We start from the raw sequence: 14,025 nt of genomic DNA on the forward strand, positions 1-14,025 counted from the left end.
ATGGTCCCAGTGATAGGACATCAGAGGAGTGGGCAGAATTGCTCCATCCTTCCCTCTAGCCCCTCCACGAATAAGATCAGCAAGCAGCATGGCTACCTCATCTTTTTAAAAATATATTTTTATTGATTTCAGAGAGGAAGGGAGAGGAAGAGAGAGATAGAAATATCAATGATGAGAGGGAATCATTGATTGGCTGCCTCCTGCATGTTGGTCCGAGCCTGCAACCCAGGCATATGCCCTTGACTGGAATCGAACCTGGGACCCTTCGGTCCACAGGCCAGCGCTCTATCCACTGAGCCAAAATGGCTAGGGCTACCTCATCTTCTTCTGCCTCTGGGGGCCAGGAAGCAGAGACCCTTGGTCACCTGCACCCCATGGCCAGCAATGTCATCTAAATGACGACCAGCTCTTGCTACCTGGTGCTGCCACTGCTAGCACCCTTAGCACGCCACATCCTCCTTGGAAACCCATTGTGGCCCAGGCAAATCCTCAGTTCCTTCCCTTGCGGTTGACAGATGCAAACGTAAACATCTTTACACAGTGTGAGCTGCTCACCTGCTCTGCCTCCTCTGGTCTCAGATGGGCTGTTTCATGCACTCGGCGTTCTTGCTCTGTATCGATGGTCCAGCTGTTTGTTTTTTTCCCCTCTCCCTGTTAATTTGAGCAGCGTTGACTTTTCCCTGGTTGGTCCCTTTGTTCCCTGCAATCCTGCAGTTGCGTGCTCTCTACCTGAGCCCTGTTTTGAATGCAGCCGGCTCTCCCTGTTGCCACTTGGCATGTTCCCTGTAACTGCTTTTGATTGTGCCCAGTTTATCTATGTTTGTTCAAGGAGGCTCTGCTCAGCACCTCCTCTTAGGCGGCGAGCCTGTGATGAGAAGGGATGCCGTTCCCGGGTGCCTTTTCAATAAATCACTGATTTCTCTCGGAGTTCGTTTCCTGGACGATTATTGATTGTGGTGGGCCTCTCGCAGCCCCCAGCGTGGCTTTGGTCTGTAACAACATGGAGAGCAGGCCTTGGAGCCCAGAAGAGGCGTAGATTTGCTTTCATGTGGCGCTGACCTCCCTGCTGGGGTGCACGAGGGGGCGGGTGAAAGGAGAAGATTGACAAGCATCCCTGAAACCCTGTGAGCACTTAGGAGGCCCCTGGTTTGCAGATCCAGACTCAGGTCTGACCTTAACATTTGGCAATGGGGATTATAAATGAAACCTTAGCCAGGACTTCCTGTGGGTTCTCTAACTTTGTGAGCACTCTAACACACTCCATTCAGAAGGAGGCAAGGATCCAGGGCACAGAGAAGTGGGCCCTGCCCTCGGTCCCCTCCTGAGGACAGAGGCTGCTGTAATACTGTGGGCTTGTCAAACAATGGACTCCTCACCAAACCTCAGGAAACAAGCTCAAAAGAAGTCTTTCCCCCACAGGAGAAAGACAATTTGCTATTGTCCATGCAATTTGGGGGCACTTGAGCTGATATCCATTTGAATGATAATGAATAAAGACTGTTCTTTTTTGTGATTTACCTGCTTTCTCGTCTTACAAAGTAGCTCTAGTGGTAATCACCAAACTATATTTATAGAAAACTCACCCTTTCATAAGCATCCAATGGAGCAATTATCTCCACACTGTACGTGCTGTTTTTCTATAAATTGTTGAAAGTTCTTTAATTGTCACTAGAACTAGCTGTGGCATTTTGAATACAAATACATAACAAGGAAGGAGGTCTTCTCCGCATTAATATTCAAAACGCACAGGAACTCTTCTCCTGGGTGGGTGAGCTTGGCTTTGGGTTTTGTAAGAACCTTACATAAGCCAGTTAAAGTCGCTGTTACCCTGTGGCTTTTGTTTACCGGGAGTTGATAAGAGCTGTATGGAAAGAAACTACAACAAGAAATAGATCTGAGAAGAAAAATAATAGCTCCCATGTATCGTGTCAGGTATTCTGTGCTTTCAAAAAGTGTCCTCTTCGTTCCCTCAATACCTTCACAAAATAGGCACTATCCCTCCCCCGTGTTACAGAGAAGTAAACTAAGGGTTCAGAGAAGTTGGTCATGTGCTCGCGGTCACACAGGAAGAGGACTGGGAGCCAAGAACAGAAGCAGGGTCTGCCTGGTTCCATAGCCTTGCCCCCTCCACCGTTAGACCCAAGTCATGTCGTTGGCAGAGCCGGGAGCTTGGCCCTCAAAAGGGACTCAGTTGGGAAGTAGAGTGTGCTCCAGGTCATTGTGGCAATGAACTCATAAGGGCCCCCTGCTCCTCATGGTCCCAGAGAAGACTGACCAAATAGAAGCCAGAGACTTATTATCTGTCTCCTATAAGCCAACACCACCAAGTAGACATCCCTGTGTGTAAGGCCTGAGAGCCCAAGGAAGGGATCAACAGGTGGACGTACTTCCGGGTCAGTGATTAACCCCCTAAATTGAGGGTGTAGCTGCAGGAAGGTAACCTGAAAGAACCCGCTCTTTTTTTGGTGTTTGTTTTGGCTTGGCTTTGCTTTATCAGTTTGTAGATTCTGAATAAGAGCTCATATACTCATGTGTGTTCACCTCAATAATGATGGACTGTGGTCAGGGGTCCTCCTGGCAAAGGGGATAATGTTAGTCAAGATGGTTGTGAAGATATTCAGCTCCAAATCAGCAATGAAATTCATTCTTCGGTCATGGGGGGGGGGAGGGGGAGGTCAGAATCCCCACTCACTGCAGTGGAAGTCAGGTGGGCAATACCTCAAGGTCATGGTCTAGAATATTTATCACTTTCTCACCGAAAATGTGTGATGTGTGATGAGGAAATAAATGTGGGACTACCCCGGGAGCAAGAGCAACAGGGATCAAAGGCCCCACCATTTTTTTTATGTTTGAATTTCCTTGGTACACAGGTGGTGAGAGGGCCTTTGGACTAATGAGTGTGTTTGTAACGATTTCAAAGAGAATCCCAGAGCCTTGTGAATGCTCCAGCCACAAAGGGAAACGGGTTGAAAATGTCTTCACCTCCGCAAGTCTCAAGTCGGCAGGCACAGTCCTTGAGGCCAGTTATTTTCTGCTCAGACCCAGGGCTGAGTTATTTTTGCTAAGTTTCTCCTGCCTCCCTGAAGTCTTGCCATGATTACAGGAGGGGCAAGTCCCATTTCAATGGTGGGAGTCGGTTCATGAGTCTAAAGTGAGGAAAACAGGGCCCGACACACAGTGGCTGAGACTAATGAAGTGGAGACCCAGGTGTTACTACCTGGATCTGCCCATTGTGTTCTGCAGTGGGGTCCCACCTGACTGTGGACCCCAATGAGAACCCCAGCTTCCCATCAGACTTGAGGTGGAGGCCCCATGAGACAGCGCCCATCTCAGAACTTGGATGACAATGGAGGTTGATTGAACTGTACCAGTATTGGCCGATGTGTGAGCCTAGGTCTCAGTAAAACAGTGACATAGCTGCTCATCCCAACCAGGAGATCTTGAAGTTCCAGCCAGAGGCCCAACATCAGAGCAGACTATCCATCACTTCTCATCTGCAGTCCCACAGGTTGGAATCTAGTGATCAAATAGTTGCTAGCATTTGTGAAGTTACGAGTATGCTGAGTGAATACCAGGGATACAGGATTGAGTCTTGTAGACACGGTGGCTTACCTGCCTGGTGGGAAGGACACTCAGAGAGCATCCTTCTGGACACTTGACGGCATCACCAGGGAGTGCTGCCAGAGTGTATCAGGAAGTCCTTCCAGAAAAGTGCCAGGAAATTCTGGGAGGAGCTCTGCTCCTGAACCAGCAGCGATGGTCCGGGAAGCATGCTCCCCCCACCCACCCTCGATGCCTTGCCACTATGGACATCAGCTGCATCTTCAGAACAATATTAATGAGAGCCTGGCACACACACAACTCTATATAAATGAGCAAGGGAAGTCATTCCCCATGGGAGGGAGAGTAAAGGTGTTTGGGGTTCTCTTCTGATCACAATAGAAAGAAGAGGTTAAATGGCATAAAATGGCAAACTGTTTGCTTAACGGGCGGAATCTATTTGGTCTGGTCATCCGGATAAATGGTTCTCATGGAAACTGAGTGGAAATTCTCCCATCCCATAAGTGCCTTAACCCTCACGTATTTACCAGTGACAGCAGAGGTCTGCAACGGGTCATCATCAGTGTGGGAGTGGTGCTGAAGCAGGGGAAGGGCTGGTTTCAGAAACAGCCTCTTGACTGTAAACTAACATGTTGAGGGGTTGTTCTGACTGCTTTCAGGATTGGAGAAGTCCGTTGCTCATGTTGAGGGCTATGAAAGAAGACTTAGCTGTAGCCGGCATTGTCTCGGTCCAACACACACTGACTGGTTCCCATTCACTTACTCATTCATTTGCCCATCCATCCATCCAAATAGTCAACCGCTACCTATGGAGAGTTTTCTCTGTGCCGGGAACTTTGCCACGGTTCTAGAGACACAGCCACGATCAACCCGGACACAGCCCTCCACCCCCCGTCCCTGCCCCCGCCCCCACTCCCACCCTATAGGAGCTTACAAGACAGCGAGCACATGGGCAATTTAGACACGGACCACGTGGCTCCATAAGAAAGGCATTTGGTTTCTGGCTGGAAGTTCTCCCTGGGGAAAGAGGATGCTGGAAGGGAGGGGGAGAGCGTGCTACGGAGCACCTCCCTGGGGACAGCAGGTTTCTCAGAGCAGCAGAACTCCCAGGTGCGGGATGGGCCCTGGCGGTGCACCAGGCACCGAGCTGCTTGCTGGCTTCTCAGAGCCTGGCCACAGCAGGAGCTTAGAACCAGGGATTTAAACACTCAGCAGGGCCAGCGCATGCCCAGTGGTGCAGGCAGGGAGACTGGGTAGCCAGTAGAAGGGAGCAGATGGGATTAGTCAGACGGGCTGTGTGGCTCATTCCTGTGCACACCAACTCCGCAGCTGTCCGGGAAAGGGCATGGGGTTTCGGGGACTTATGGCAACTTCCAGAACAGCCTCACCACTCTCTGGGTGCAGCCAGGCCCGCCACGAAAGGCGGACACTGCCCTCTCTTGCTCAGCCTCCCTGATTAATCTGCCATTTCAGACTCAGTAGCCCATGCGGTCTTCATCTCTTGCAGTTACTCCTCCGACAGATGTCCATTTTATGAGTCATTCCTGAGCCAATTTCCCCTCCTCCACGTTAATGCCTCCTATTTCAACCTGCCTCCAAATTGCCAGTGATGCCCAGGTGTGGGGCTGACCACAGGCGACCTTAGGGCTTGTTTTTCCATGTGGCTCCCCTCTCCCACTTTTGGGGTGATTGCAAGCTCCTTAACCCAGCGAGAAAAAACCTGCTACAGCTTGGAAACACAGACATCAGACATTCTGGAGGGACCGTACAGGAGTCACACACAACGTGTTTCCAGTGCTATCCAGAAAGAAGGCCTTTGAAGAGGCCTCCCACGTCTGCAGAAAATGATTCTGTGGTAATCAGAGCAGCGTGCTGTGGCTGGGAGTTTTCAACAACATATGAGGAACTTAGCACCATTTTCCGCTGCGGCTGCATATTCTGGAATTCCTGCTTGCTGGAGAGGCGTGAATGGAAGATTTAGTTGGTATTGTTAGGCTGTCAAGGCACTCTAGAGCAACAACTTTCAAATGATAACTTCCCGGGCTTACAGAAGTTGTGAATTACATGCTTTTAGTCTGGCGTGAGCAAGGGGCTGACAGCTCTCCCCGTCCCCATCATCCTTCACACGCCGCCCCTCCCAAACCCAACACGGCCGCTCTTCAGAGTGACAGAAATCTATTTCTAGCCAGGAAACAAGCTGAGGCGACTGACATGTCATCACAGAAAAAGAGACTTTTTCACACCCAGGTCCCTAGAGCCCCAGGAACCTCCTTGGCCAGAATTGAGACCATTTCAAGTTAACTGGATGTGAGAAAGGATTGCAAAGCTGGGCAGGGGAGGGAGGGAGAGAGGGACAGGCAATGAGATGGGAGGCGACTTCAGGGATGTGTTGTCTCTCTTCCACTTGATCAGTCTTGGGGACAGCATGGCTATTCCCCAGGACCGGGCAAGGTTGCAAAGCTCGGTACAGGGCAGAACCCAACACACTTTGTCCTTGACCCCTTGACCTCTAAGCAGCTGGCCACCTCTCCAGTTAGCACAGAGAGATGGAGGTTGATGAATTAATGCATTAACGAACAAATCTCTCAAATGCAATTACTAGTCGGTCATCTGTTTAAAGGCCAGCAGTGGAGCAATTTAATTTTTAACTCCTGCCTCCCCCTTCATCATCGAATCACACCCTTCTATTCCACCCAGCGCTGCAGTTACCTCGTGTTTGTCTCCCCAACCTGCCGCCAGATTATAAAACTCGTGGAGGGCATGGTCAGTGCCTTTATGTTGTCTTCGGTGTCACCCACCATATACTGCACTTGGTATGCACTTAAGTAAGTGATTATGGATTGAATTAGGGTCCCACCTGATAATAGGGCCCCCGGACTAGTGCCTTCTCTTGAGCAGAGGAGATCTCCTTTCCCATCGTCCTCCTGCCTAATTTGATTTGCTCCTAGGCATGTGAGTCAGGGCTTGTTTGCAAGATGGGTGAACTTCCTGGTCTCTCTGCTGCCCCTTGTTGAAGGTTCTGCAGAAGCCGGGGCTGGTGTTGTGAAACTGTTATAGTCCTGTGGCTCATGACTGCTGAACAGTAGCCATGCTTTCGGGGTTATTATTAGAGGCCTGCACACAACGGCTGGCTCCTGGCCTGTGTTTTTCTCCTAAGGCAGCTGAAAACAGCATAGTTTTATTTGTTTCGAGGGGGAAAAAGAGCAAGAGATTCTGTAAACAGCTCTGAAAAAAGCCAAATTGGTCCATTTTCGAGCCTCCTGACCTTGACAGTGTCTCTCTAATGCTGTATAAACATTTGTTTGGGGTATTTAATAAGCTGCCAGCTGACAAATTGCGGAACTTTTTGCAAGAGCCCCTTATCTTTTCCAGAACCACTGAGATGGCAAAATATATTCTCTGTCTCAACAATTCGCTCTATATTTGCATGTGGAAATTGGAAAGCCGGTTGTTTTTCTTCGTTTGCATGACAAAACTCAGACCCCAAAATCCAATTCAGCATTTAATTTGAGCTAGTTAGAGAGTGCGGAGAAGGGCCCCGCCCGCTGGCTCCGTTCTGCTGCTCTTGTTTCCCTGACAATTAAAATGGATTTATAACTCTGAGAACACCAAGCACCCCCTTGGGTAGGGGGCAGTGGACTTGGGGAGCCTCTGCCTCAGGAGGTCACGGGGATCAAAAAACAAACTCCATGAAAAACTTCCTTTATTTGAAGGTCTTAATAACTTCTTCAACTTGTCACACCCCACTTCCCGCCCCCAACATGAGCTGGGGGTCCGTCTGCTCTGGGGCCAGGATGGGCTTAGCTGCTAGAGTCACCCCTTAAAGCTACTCCCGAGTAGAGCTGGCCATGAGGAAAATCATTCCTGAGGCACGCTTGGGAGGATGGGGTTCTGCGGAAAGCTTGATTAATGATGGAATATTATGGGGTTCCCCTCCAAGGTCCTGTCTCCCTCTGTCTCTCCCTGGAAGAAGTCCAGTCTTGTCTTCAGCGGGGCCAGAATGAAGGCCACTGCCCATATCTGTCCCATATCAAAGCCCCATCCAGCCCAGCATCAGGCAGGCTTAGCCTTGTGCCCCCAGCCGCAGTCCATTGCGTGTGGGGTCCGCAAGGCCAGGGGCCATGCAGCTTCTGAAGGCCACGGGGCTGTGAAGAGAGAACAGGCGAGTGCACAGGCCAGTGTGGGTCAGTAGCAACAGAGAGCAGGCACGAACAAGAGCAAGAACAAGGGAGCTCTTTTTTGTCTAGGGATTTTAACCAGGCGCTTCTTCAAACGAAACAATTAAGTCTAAGATTTCCCATGCTTATGATGGGATCCACCCACTGCCAATCCACTGTTCCCCAGGCTAGACTGACAGGCAAGCACCTTCCCTACATCACCCCAACTTCACTGTGCATGCGCCTATGTCCCCCTTGGTTGGATCCTTCCTCCCAGTGATTTGCAAGGAATGGGCCGTTGGCTCCCTGGGGAGCGTGACATTGCAGCTTCCTGGTGCAGCTGCCCAGATGACCATGCTCATTATGTCTGTCCTCCCCTTTGCTTTCTTTCCTTTATTAATATTAACTAACGAATTACAATGATAACTGTTCCAGTCTAACTAAAACACCTTTAAACATTTACTAGTTATCTATGTGTTTGAATGGTTAAACATATACATGAGGGGCTGAGGGTAGGTCTGAGGGCCGCCTGCCTGTCAGAACATCTGTGTGCTCCAGAGGGTGAGGAGGGGCAGGGCAGTCTCACTTACCAGGACTCCTTTCCTCCTAGCATCTTCCCCACTGCATGCAAATGCAACCAGAACTCACCTTAGCACCCTGATGGTTTCCTGGGCTGCTTTCTAAATTCCAGTGTGGAAAGTTCCTTCATTAGTGGAGAAGTGTAGGGTTTTATCCGTGGGGGTCAGTGATGTCAGAAGAACCAGAACTCTGGCAGGGGATGGGGTCTGGGCAGTCAGACTTCCTTCTCCCCGTCCAACATCCTGCTCACAAACCTGCCTGTGTACTGGGAGGGGCACTATGCTCTCAGGGTCTCAGTGACACTCTCTCTGCAGAAAACAACCAGGACAATAACAGATCCTTACCCAATGACACTAGTATCATCCCTAAGTTACAGGTAAGGAGACAGAGGCATGAGAGAAGGTCCTATAACTTACCCAAAGTTGTGCACAGTGAGTGCGCCATAGAACTAGGAGTTCAACTCGGTGAGCAGCACACCAAGGCCCATAAAACCCTGCCCCTGGCTTAGTGAAAGACTTCTATCGTTACCAACACTATCTGAGCTCCCTGTCCCGGAATTCTACCATTCGGACTGGAAGGACTTATTCTCCTACCACACCCCCAGGTTACAGGTGGAGATCTGCAGGAATAAGTGGCTGCCAGCAGGACCAAGGCTACTTGGGGCAACGCTACTTGAAGGCAATATATTCTTTTTTATGATCATCCCTATTAGCGCTCGTATTGTTGTTGTGAGTACATGAGGGAGAGTATTCTTCATGGTTTTATTATCTCCATGAGGCTCATCAGAGCTGAAGAATCAAGACAATAGCTTTCCCTGAAGACCTTCGCTTGGTTTTCATGTTACTCATTCCCCAACCTCTGTCTTTTTGTCTTTTTGCTGTTTGAACTCAAATTGGGATTCAAGGTCTGGGTGTTCGTAAAACTGCAAGCTGGTAACTGTCTGGGCATTTAATTGGGCACGTGAAAGTTTCAGTGTGGATTTTTAAAATTTGTTAGAATAGGTTGAAGGGAGGATTTCGGGACATGGGCACATTAAGAGGACAGTGAAGGAGTAGGTGCCATCCACCCCAGAGGTTGGGTTTGAGCCTCTGGTCCCATGGATGTGGAGTGGGGGATTGGATGGAGAAGCTGAGCTGAAAAACTGAAAGGTTGAAGACACCAATAACTCCTCCCTCCCTTCCTCCTTTCTTTCCTTCCATCCTTCGTTTTTCTTCTTTGTTTTGTCTCCCTTCGCTCTGTCTTTCCTTCATTTATGTTGTAAATAGATATTTAGCGGCTATTACATACTTTTCACTGATGAGATTAGCCATTTTCTGAAAATAATTGTTCTTCAGATGACAAGATGACAGGGTGGGGAAGTTCTCTTTAATGTATTCATTAATGAATGAATGGCAACTAAGAGACTACAGCCACAATCAGATGAAGGTTTCTTTTCTTTTGATGGGACACCACACCTGACTACACATTGGCGTTTGGAGCAAAGCCAGATGAGGTGGGATGAAGCTGGGGTGGGGAAACTGTCCTGATAGTGCCGCTGGACCGTTGAGGAAGATGAGCATGTGAGTGGTTCAAATCCCTCCATCGTGTATGGCTTCCATAGGCTCATCTCCTTTCCCCTTCCAGGTCTGTTCATTAATGAGAGGGAGCCCTTCTCCTGACCTTCAGTACAAGACCTAAATGTATAAGCAAGTCTGTTATGGTGTTAGAACACTTGCTATCACGGCCTTGTTTTATGTATTCATCTATAAAGGAATCCTATATAATAAAAGCCTAATATGCAAATCAGCCAAACAGCAGAACAACTGGTCACTATGACATGCACTGACCACCAGGGGGCAGGTGCTCAATGCAGGAGCTGCTCCCATTCTGCAGGCTCCAGGCCAGCCAAGGCGGGTGCCAGCAGGGGCTCCCCCGATGACCCCACTGGTCACCCCACAGAGGGAAGCAACCAGTGGCAGGGGGTGGGGCCAGTGAGCAGGCGGTGCCAGGCTGGACAAACAGGTGCCAATAGGGGCCTCCCAATCGCCCTGCTGGTTGCCCCACAGATCAGCCCTGATCGCCGGCCAGGCCTGGGGAGGGATCCCATCCGTGCACGAATTCCGTGCACCAGGCCTCTAGTGTTCATATATAAGGCGCTGTTTTAGTACATTACTATATACATACACACATATGTAATTCTTTCATTACAGGTTAAGACTCAAAAATCTTTAGACCTGATGAGCTGTGCTCCTTAAATGATACACCAACTTTTCTAATGTCAATCCCAGTATAACCCTATAACCCCTGCCACAACCAAGCACCCACCCAAGTTCATCCACCCTCTGATCTTAACCCCTCGTCGCAAAAGGTCCACCAGCCACTAGATGACTAGAATGTAATCCTCGGCCTGTCTTGTATCAGCGATCTCTCTGAAAACCTAACTAAATCCTGAATCCACTCCCCAGGAAGACACACCCCACATCTGAGATGATTTCATGCAGTCCATCCACTCAGGGCTCTGAGCATCCCCAGGGTGGGGACCCCTGCTTGGAGGTCAGGCTGTTATATACCAGCAACTTCCCAGTTTCGGTCAGTAAACGCTGTCGTAAATGTGATCTGTCTACAACTTTTAGTTTTGTTCAGCCTCTACATACCATCTCTTTTTCCAACAAAACTAGTGACAAATTAAAGCCGAGGTATATTTCAGTTTCTTCCTCCTTTACTAACATGCTTTCATCAAAAGATATTTACCACCCTGGCTGGTATGGCAGGTATGGCAGGTATGGCTTAGTTGGTTGAGTGTCCTCCCTTGCACCAAAAGGTTGCCATTCCATTTCTGGTCAGGGCACATGCCCAGGTTGCGGGCTTGATCCTCCATGTGGTCATGCAGGAGGCAGCCAGTCGATGTTTCTCTCTTTCCTTCCTTTCTCTCTAAAAATCAATTTCAAAAAAATATCTTTAAAAAAAAGGTATTTACCCATATGTCACCTCCTCCTCCCTATTTATTTCTCAAGGTGAACTCAGATTGACTTCCTCTTACATCAGCTCATAGGCCCTAAATGTGTCACTACCCTCTACTTTCCATAAGCATGAGGAGCTTTGATGTAAGAGAGCACATTTCAGTTTATAGACATCTTCCTTCCACGCTGATGTGTTTAAGGAAGAAGATCGCCACGATTCTGTGCAGAGTAAATGAATGGCTCACACACCGTGATAAGCTGCTCCGCTTGCCCCCGGCAGGAAAAGGGCAGCCTGGGCTTTTGCGCTCTCCAGAAGCCAGGTCCCCCAGCAAGCAGGGAATCGCCCGCTCTGATCTGGAATCTCCTCCGTGGATTAAGACCTCAGCGACCACAGGCTTTTGGTTTCAGCAGGTTCACTTCCTAAAATATTGCTGGCTATTGTACCTCATGTACCTTTATCAAAACACAGCCAGTGTCTGAAACACACACACACGCATACAGTCACACACAGGCAATCACATACAACCATGCATGCATGCATACCCCCAAGCAAACGTACATACTTACAAACTCACACATGTGTGCATACAAACAGACACATACACACAGAGCCCTAGCCGGTTTGGCTCAGTGGATAAAGTGTCGGCCCGTGGACTGGAAACTCCCAGGTTCGATTCTGGTCAAGGGCACATACCTCAGTGGCAGGCTCAATCCCCGGCCTGGTCAGGGAACATGAGGGAGACCTATAACCCAGGAGGATCCAGTTCAATTTCAGGTGAGGGCACATGCCTGGGTTGCCAGCTGGATCCCCAGTAGGGGGCGTGCAGTAGGCAGCTGAGCAGTGATTCTTTCTCATCATTGATATTTCTCTCTCCCTCTCCCTTCCTCTCTGAAATCAATTAAAATATTTTTCATAAAAGATTGTCTATAACGATCAAAACGTAAAAAGGTGGAGTTTCTAGTAATCCTCAATTATGCAGAATAAACTTAGTTAACCATAAGCCCACAACTTTTCAAGCACTCAAATGAATCCAAGTTTTACTAAAAACCAGAAAGCGCAATGCAGTTGAAGTTTGGCAAATATCAGGTGTGTGAGCCTGCATGTACCAGCGATATTAGGTGCTAACACGGTATGTCCAGTCCTCAATCCTGAATACCTGTCGCTCACCAGCCCCCAACACCCTCCTAATGACTGGAGCTGGACGCGGACACCAGCCACTCTGCTTTCCTGTCCCATTATCCCCTGTCCCAGCCACATCCCTGGGTAATGATGCCTGGCTTTCCCTTGCTCCCTCATTGTCCTGGGTTGAATGGTTCTCTTCCCTGGCAGAGCCCGGAGTTCCCGCTGGCCTCAGAGGTGGCCTGTTTGTACGCTGGGGACAGAGGGCTGCATCTGAGTCACTAATGGAGCTGAAAGGCGCCTGGGGCTCATTATTCTTGAGGTCATCCTGAAGGTCACAGTCCCACAATCCTGTTTCCTACAGCAAAGGCAGGAGAGATGCGTATTGTAGGTATTTCTGAATCCTAGCACTTCTTTTTTGGATTTATAAGAGGTATCAGGGGGCGGCTGGTGTTGCTCAATGGTTGGGCGTCAACCTATGGACCAGAAGGTCACGGCTCGATTCTGGTCAGGGCACATGCCAGGGTTGCAGGCTCAGTCCCCAGTGGGGGGCATGCAGGAGGCAGCTGATCAATGATTCTCTTCCATCGCTGACGTTTCTTTCTCCCTCTCCCTTCCTCTCTGAAATCAGTAAAAATATATTTTAAAAAATAAATTAAAAATTAAAAGGAGCAGGAGAGAGGGCGGTTCTCAGCACAAAAGGGACATGGTGGTGACCTCTAGGGCCCTGTTACTCTGTGGGGGCCTGCCCCCCACTTCACATGGGAAAGAGGAGAATTTCAGTGTCAGTTACAAATCACACCACTTCGGCCACCGGCTCCGATGAAGGTGCGTGCCAGCTCTGCTCCCAAGGTTGCCCAGGGCCCTCCTCAGCTTCTGGAACTGGCTCCCCTGCACTCCGTCCTTCCCTCTGGATTCAGCAGTACCTGCCCCCGGCGCTGCAGGACCTGCCAACCAGCAGCAGGAAACTAACTCCAAGTGAGCCCCTCCCTTCTATCCCTTAGCCAGATCTTTGGAGGTTTGTTCCCTGTTTTAATACATAATCAGTCAGATCTTATTTTGCATCTCACCTTTTTTTCCCCCTTCCCCTCGCCGCTCCCTCGGTCACCTCTAGGGACTGAGCAGCATCTTCAGAATTCCAACTTTATTACATTAGCAAAAATAAGATAAAACCCACGTCCCCCGTGGGTACAAAGGCGTCCCAGTGAAAGGTTAGTCTAAGTAGCAAATTAAATGAAGACATGATAGCACCGTGGCTTATTATTGGCTGTATGAATAACAGAATAACCAGGAGAGGTAATGATTCAGCATGAAATATGTGCTGTCATTTTTGATTCATGCTTTTCGCGATGCCTGTGTGAGCCTTTGCCCAGGCCCCAGGCTGGCGACGAACCTGGCATGCTGAGCCCGGCATGCTGAGGCCGGGCAGGCACGACACAGCGAACATGTATGCCCTCTCGCTGCAACTCCTCCCATTAGTCCTCTTAAGAAGGACTCACCCTGGCCTGGCCCTGACTCTTCTATGTGGTCCCCATAGGTGAGCAGTGGTATCCACCTGGGCCTGCATGAGCCTCCTGCTGAGCTCCTGGTGACATCTGGGGCTGGTCTCTCCTGCTGGTATCTGTGTCTCCTTTCTCTTTCCTTCACCCTCCAGCTAACTTATCAGACC

Source organism: Myotis davidii, unplaced genomic scaffold, assembly GCF_000327345.1.
Source record: "Myotis davidii unplaced genomic scaffold, ASM32734v1 scaffold148, whole genome shotgun sequence".
NCBI lineage: Eukaryota > Metazoa > Chordata > Mammalia > Chiroptera > Vespertilionidae > Myotis > Myotis davidii.